Source organism: Oratosquilla oratoria, chromosome 14 (genome assembly GCF_046742065.1).
Source record: "Oratosquilla oratoria isolate Oo_2021 chromosome 14, ASM4674206v1, whole genome shotgun sequence".
Taxonomy (NCBI): domain Eukaryota; kingdom Metazoa; phylum Arthropoda; class Malacostraca; order Stomatopoda; family Squillidae; genus Oratosquilla; species Oratosquilla oratoria.
The window spans coordinates 49,144,234-49,151,346 of NC_134790.1; positions in this window are offsets into that span (position 1 = coordinate 49,144,234).

Consider the following 7,113-nt stretch of genomic DNA (forward strand, 5'->3'; position numbering starts at 1 on the left):
GTCTACCCGTCTGTCCGTCTGTCCGTCTGTCCGTCTGTCCGTCTGTCCGTCTGTCCGTCTGTCCGTCTGTCCGTCTGTCCGTCAGTCCGTCTGTCCATCTGTCCGTCTGTCCACTTGTTCCTTCGTCTGTCCATCTGTCCGTCTGTCCGTCTGTCCGTCTGTCCGTCTGTCCGTCTGTCCGTCTGTCCGTCTGTCCGTCTGTCCGTCTGTCCGTCTGTCCGTCCGTCCGTCTTTCAGTCTGTCCGTCTGTCCGTCTGTCCATCCGTTCGTCTGTCGTGATTCCGTCTGCCCACCTGTCGGTCTGTCCATCTGCACATCCATCCGTCTGTCCGTCTGCTCATCCATCCGTCTGTCCGTCAGTTCGTCTATCCGTCTGCCTGTCCGTCTGTTCGTCTGTCCATCTGTCCGTCTACCTGTCTATCCTTCTGACCATCTGTCCATCTGTCTGTCTGTCCATCCGTCCGTCTGTCCGTCATATTGTCTATCCATCTGTCCGTCTTTCTGTCTTTCATTCTTTCAATCTATCTGTCTGTCCGTCTGTACAGCTGTCTATTCGTCCGTCCGTCAGACCATACATCCGTCTGTCCGTCTTTCCGTCTACCCATCTGTCTATCCGTCTGTCCATCTATTCGCCTGCCCATCTATTCGTATGTCCTTCCGTCCGTCCATCCGTTCGTCCGTCTCTCCTACAAATCTGTTCGTCCGTCTGACCGTCTGTCTGTCTCTTTGTCTCTCCGTCTATCCACCCGTACATCAGTCCATCTGCCCGTCTGTTTGTTCATCCGTCCGTCCCACTGCCCATCTGTTTGTTCGTCCGTCCATCCGTTTTCCCCTTTGTCCATTTGTCTGTCTGTCCACATGTCTCTCTCCGTCTGTCCGTCAGCCCGTCATTCCGTCTCTCCGTCTGTCTCTCTGTCCTTCTGTCCATTAGTCGGTCATTCCGTCTGTTTGCCTATCCGTCTACCCGTCTGTTCGTCAGTCCTTCTGCCCGCCTGTATGTCTGTTTGTCTGTCTGTTTGTTCGTCTGTCTGTCCGTCAGTCCGTCAGTCCTTCTATCGGTCAGTCCATCTGTCCGTTTGTTAGTCCACGTGTCCGCTTACCCATCCATCTATTCGTGTATCTATCGTTTGTCTGTCTGTCTTTCCTCTTCTTTTTCTCTCTTCTTTATACAGAGATAACATAAGAATATAAGAGAACATAAGAATGAAGGAGACTACAAGAGACCATAAAGTCTACACTAGGCAGCTCCATATCCATCACCACCTGTCATTCCCATCCATAAAGTTGTCTAATCTTTTCTTAAAACAACTGATAGTTTCAGCGCTTACTACATGGTTACTAAGTTTATTCCATTCGTCGACCACCCTATTAGTAAACCAATTCTTGCCTATTTCCTTTTTAAATCTAGATTTGTCCAGTTTATTACCATTACTGCGATAAGCTGATTGACACGCTCTACGTTCATCACCAGACGTAGTTTTAATGTTTTGTTATTGCAAAAGACATTTTACTTAATTTTATTTTACATAGAACAATGTATACTGCACAGTGTCTCCAATCATATATGCATGCGCCTGTCCAGGCCTTTGTCTTTTTCTTTCACAGACCTTTACCTACCCCAATACATCCACAATTTTTTTTTCCTTTTTTCAGACCCAGCTATACCCAACTCATTTGTGAATCAGAACCATACAAATACATTCTCCGTTGAGTATAGAATGTTATTTTATATGGAGTAATTCTATGATATATATATATATATATATATATATATATATATATATATATATACATATACATATTTGTCAGAATAATTCTATCAAAAACACAATGTGCGGATGGACCCTTTATTAATACGACGTTTCGCTTGTTACAGCTTTTTCGATAGACTTGTTGGCAACTGCCACTTTCATACAAGTATAATTCTACTGATGTATCAACAGATAAAGTTGCATGGCTTTGGTATATCATACGTCAGATTTGAGTGCCCGCAAAAGTACATAATTGTGTAAACCAACTCCGTCTAATACGCTTACTCGTTCCTCGCTCAAGCCCACGTACGCATCTGCGTTCATGTTCAGCCTTTTATTTTCATAAACGCCTACGCTAGCGATTGCGGTGCTTAAGGTATTTATCACACTGGACTATTTTTCCTCCAACTGTTGGAGCAAGTTTGGAGCTCACAGGTTGTGGAAAGGAATCTGATATGCTGGAGGATTTTTTTTTCCTCCAGCATGTCAAATGACATTCTGTGTAAATTGTTGAGAAAACAAGATAATTTACCATAGTGATTTTACATCAGAAAAAGTGTTAGAGATGGTCGGTACCGCTGATTAATTGGAGGTTGGAAGAAAAATAGCCCAGTGCGATAACGCCTATAGCAGACTAGAACGCCACCTCTGGAGGGGAATAGCCGTAAGAAGGCAAGCTCCAAGTTAATGCAAGGCGGCCGTAAGGTCACGTGGCTTTAAAGCCCTAACTTCAGTCCAGGTCCGTGTCTATCCTAGAATAAAATATGGGGTCTTGGCACGTAAAAGGGAAATGTACTGAGGCCCATGTATATTTTTCTACTATTACGCCTCTCCAGACCTGTACCTTTGTCTAAACAAATATATTTTGGACATATCCAGACCTTTGCGTCCAGTCACAGTTACGAAATGTGTATGGGCTAAGTAAGCTCATACAAGCATTATCCTGCTTCTTTCTACTTCCATACCTTTGTGTATTTGTTGGAACCAACGATCTGTATCTGCTGGAAGTTTTTTTGGGATGGAAGTTGACGTAAAGAGAATCTATAAACGAGAACAAGAGAATCATGTAAAACACTAAATTAAACTAGTGTAATCCTCTGTCACCAGGTATTATTATTCAGCTGAGAGGACTGTAAGCCGTTGAAAACTATATACTGTAGATTAATACTGTAGATTTATACTTGGAGTTCTTTAGCTGACCTTTATATTTATTCAACTGAGAGGAAAACACCCGGGGTCTGATAAAGACCCGGGGTCTAATAAAGAATCGACCTCGGGAAAAAAAAATGAATATGGCTTAAAAGTCAAATTATAGAAACACCCTCCCCGCATGTTAGATCAAAAGCAAGATCAATACAGTGCTCTATATTGATCTTGAAGCCGCTAAGATGACTTTGAACAAGGCTCACTATTACCAAGATACTTGAGAAAGTGTTGATAATAGATGCAGATTTTCTTTTTTTCTTTTATCTTTTCTTTTGAATTTCCTTTTTGTTTTCAATGTATGTTCGATAGAGACCCTACAAACCACAAAGATTCTATTGGTGTCCAAAGACAAAGAGAATGTACAATGAAGTTGACAGTCTTGTTCGGCCGTTTGATAAGTGTTAAAACCATCATTGATATTGTACTACTGCGAGCATCCGAATCTGATCCATAATATGTGAAAACTGGAAATATATCTTTCGTTGTTGAATAGTGAATGTCAGTAGTTCCGTTATAATTAATTTGTTTTTTGCAAACAAATTTGTACTCTTGTAGCAACAACAGCTAAAGATATATTTGACAGGTGGGTTTGCGCCCGATTAAATATCCTCTACACAAACTGCTTATATCGTTTCTAATGCCAAGTTTTTATTCTATCAAATCATACAATGAGCTCAAAACGCACCCTCTTTTTCTGCAATGTATACATTACATATAGTGATTGCCACTTACTGAGAATATATAAAGAAATCATCAAAAGAGTAAACAACCCCATGACTAAAAAAAAAAAAAAAAAAAGAAGAAGAAGAAATCTTGTTTACCTTAACTAGTCAGAATTTTTGAAATACAATAACGGATGATTTTTTTCAGCTGAAGGAAATATCACAGAATGAATATATTGTTAGATACATAACCTTTTTTACGTTTTGACCTTTATTTTATAGATATTATGATTTTTCCTCGCGTTAAACAGTAGTTTTCATATATCATGTGCTAAATAGATATATTTTGAATAGTATTCAATAATCTACGATGACAACTATATATCACACACACACACACACACACACACACACACACACACACACACACACACACACACACACACACACACACACACACACACACACATACACACACACACGCACGCACACACGAACACATACGCACACACAAACACATACGCACACACAAACACACATACACACACACATACACAGACACACACAAACACACTTACTTGATTACTTGATTGAAGAAAATCTCGGGAGCAATTCCACTGTTGATACAGCGCTCTTTGCTCCCTCCTTAATGTTTCATAAACAAGAGTAAGCTGCAGTCACCAATTGATTATCCAAGTCATAGCAGTCCGTAAAAAGAAAAGTTTTCAATTTCTTCTTAAATGTAGCCACATTTTGTTCCATTTTAATCTTATGTGGGAGTTGATTGTAGAGCCGAGGAGCACTTCTACTGAAAGCTCTACGACCAGCTTCTCTTTGGTACCGCAGTTCATCAAGTCTATGCACTTCAACACTGTGTCTTAAGGTTATTGTTGTGTCAACTTCAAACTTCTTTAACTTGTCACTCATGTATAGCGGTTTACCAAATTTCAATGCATGATATACCATGACACATTGCTTATAAATAATTCTTGCCTTAACCGGTAACCAGTGCAATTTGATCAGTGCTGGAGTAATTCTTTTACGCCATGATTGTCCAGTAATCAGCCTAGCAGCTCTATTCATTATCAATTGTAGCTTTTTCAGCAAATAATTTGGAAGGCCATAATATAATGAATTACAATAGTCCAGCTTGCTTAGGACATGATTATGAACAAGCATTTTCATTGTTTTTTCATCAAGATACTTCTTTACAAAAGAAATATTCCGTAAGTGGTAACCCGCAATTCTCACTGTCTGTTCAATTTGGCTTTTAAAGGATAAATCACTGTCCAGTAACACTCCCAAATCCTTTACACTGTCACTCATTGGCAATTCTATTTCATTAATGCATAAGTCGTGAATATTCATTCTCTCAAAATCAAGTTGCCTGCCAACCACCAAACATTCTGTTTTATTTGTATTCAATTTCAATTGTCGTGAATTCATCCATTTACCAATATCCAACATAATATCTAATATCTTAGCCTCCACACTCCGCACATTGTTCAGAGACATATAAAATTGTGTGTCGTTTGCAAATAGTTTGAATGTAACCCCATGTCTTCTCAGTACGTTCGCCAAATCAGCAGTATATATATAGAACAGTATTGGCCCCAATACACTCCCCTGCGGTACTCCTCTTTTCAGCGATTTCATATCCGAGAAACATTCTCCAACTTGTAGACAATACGTTCTGTCCTCCAAGTAACCCTCAATATATGCCAAAGCAGCCCCCTCAATTCCGATATCTTTACAATCTTCCAACAAAATACTGTGCACGACAGTGTCAAATGCGGCACTTAAGTCCAGCAGTACCAAAATTCCACACTTTCCATCATCCAACAGTCCCCGCATATCACTCACTATTGAACACAATGCTGTTTCAGTTGAATAATATCTCCGATACGCCGACTGACTGTCAGGTAATGCTCCCACTGTCTGTAAATGTTCATTCAACTGTATCAAAATTACACTTTCTAGAATCTTTGATTGAAATGTTAAATTAGATACTGGGCGGAATGAACTGAAACTCTGCGGGTCTAGTTTCCCTTTCACTATGGGCTTAACAATCGCTTGTTTCTCAGAAATCGGAAATACACCTTCCTCAATACTTTTATTCACTAAGTCAGTTGTAATATCAACCATCAAGTCATAGTTCTTGCTTGACACTATCAAGTTTATTGGTATTGGATCATTAGCACAGTGGGTTAGCTTGGCCTTAGTCATGACACCCATAACTACTGATTTGTCCACTGCATGAAAGGATGACAGTTTCACCACGGAGTCTTGTATATTTTCATCAACATTATGTAAATCATTGTCACAAAAACTCTCAATTATTCCACTAATCTTGTTATAAAAAAAAAAATCCAAAAACTTGGTTGCTAAATCACTATCAGAGTAACCTTCTGGTAGCTTATTCATTTTCTTGTTACCAGTTAAATTATCAAGCACCTTGTATAATTTATTAATGTTAGTCCCCGCTTGCAATGTTTTCTCCCTATAAAATTCACGCTTTCTTTTCCGAATCAGTTTGTTCACGTAGTTCCTTGCTTAAATGTATTCACTTCTAGTTTCATCAGACCTGTGTCCGCGCCAACCTCCCTCTTTTTTCCTTTTCTCGATTTTAGCTCGATGTATTTCACCATTATACCAAGGTGCATTGTCTTTAACAATAATTTCTTTCTCAACAATCGGAAACATCTCTTCATATTTCTCACTTGTAATAGTATTATAAAGTTTATAAAAACATGTAACACATTCTCGCTTCTCTATAGATCTATGCACACAGGCTTCATAGCGTTTCGAAGTCACATCTTCAAATATGGAAGCTAATAAAGCAGTGGTGTCCAAGTTCCTCTTTGACCTAAATTTTATCTTTCTTTTCTGTCTTTGTATTTTTGTGTATGGCATCATAAAAGTTACCATCTTGTGCACTGGTGAAAGATTGCACTCACTCTCCACTCTCAGATTATGAATAAGATCACGTGACCTATCTGCAAACACCAAGTCTATTGTATGCCCTCTTAGCGAAGTAGGTTTGTCAACCATATTAATAAGATTAAAAGTTTCCATTATATCAATGAATTGCGGGATATGTCGCTCTTCTATGTCCTCAACCCACAAGTTAAAATCACCACAGACAATAACATTAGCACTCACCATATCAATCGTCTCCAAATATGTTCTGAATTCGTCTATGAACTGATTCACACTGGTAATCGGTGGTCTGTACACAACCACAAAGGTTATCTTACTACCACCAATCTCACACTCTACTTGCATCGCTTTATTTTCTTAAAGGAATTAGTGAGAAAAAGACCCACACCACCCCCACGCCTATTTTGTCTCGCACTGTGTACAAAAGTATGTGAAACCGGTGTCATTTCCTTAATAACTGCACTGTCATAGTCCGTTAACCAAATCTCAGTTATAGCAAATATATCTAAGTATTCATCCGTAATTGTATCGTGAATATCTAATGTTTTATTCCT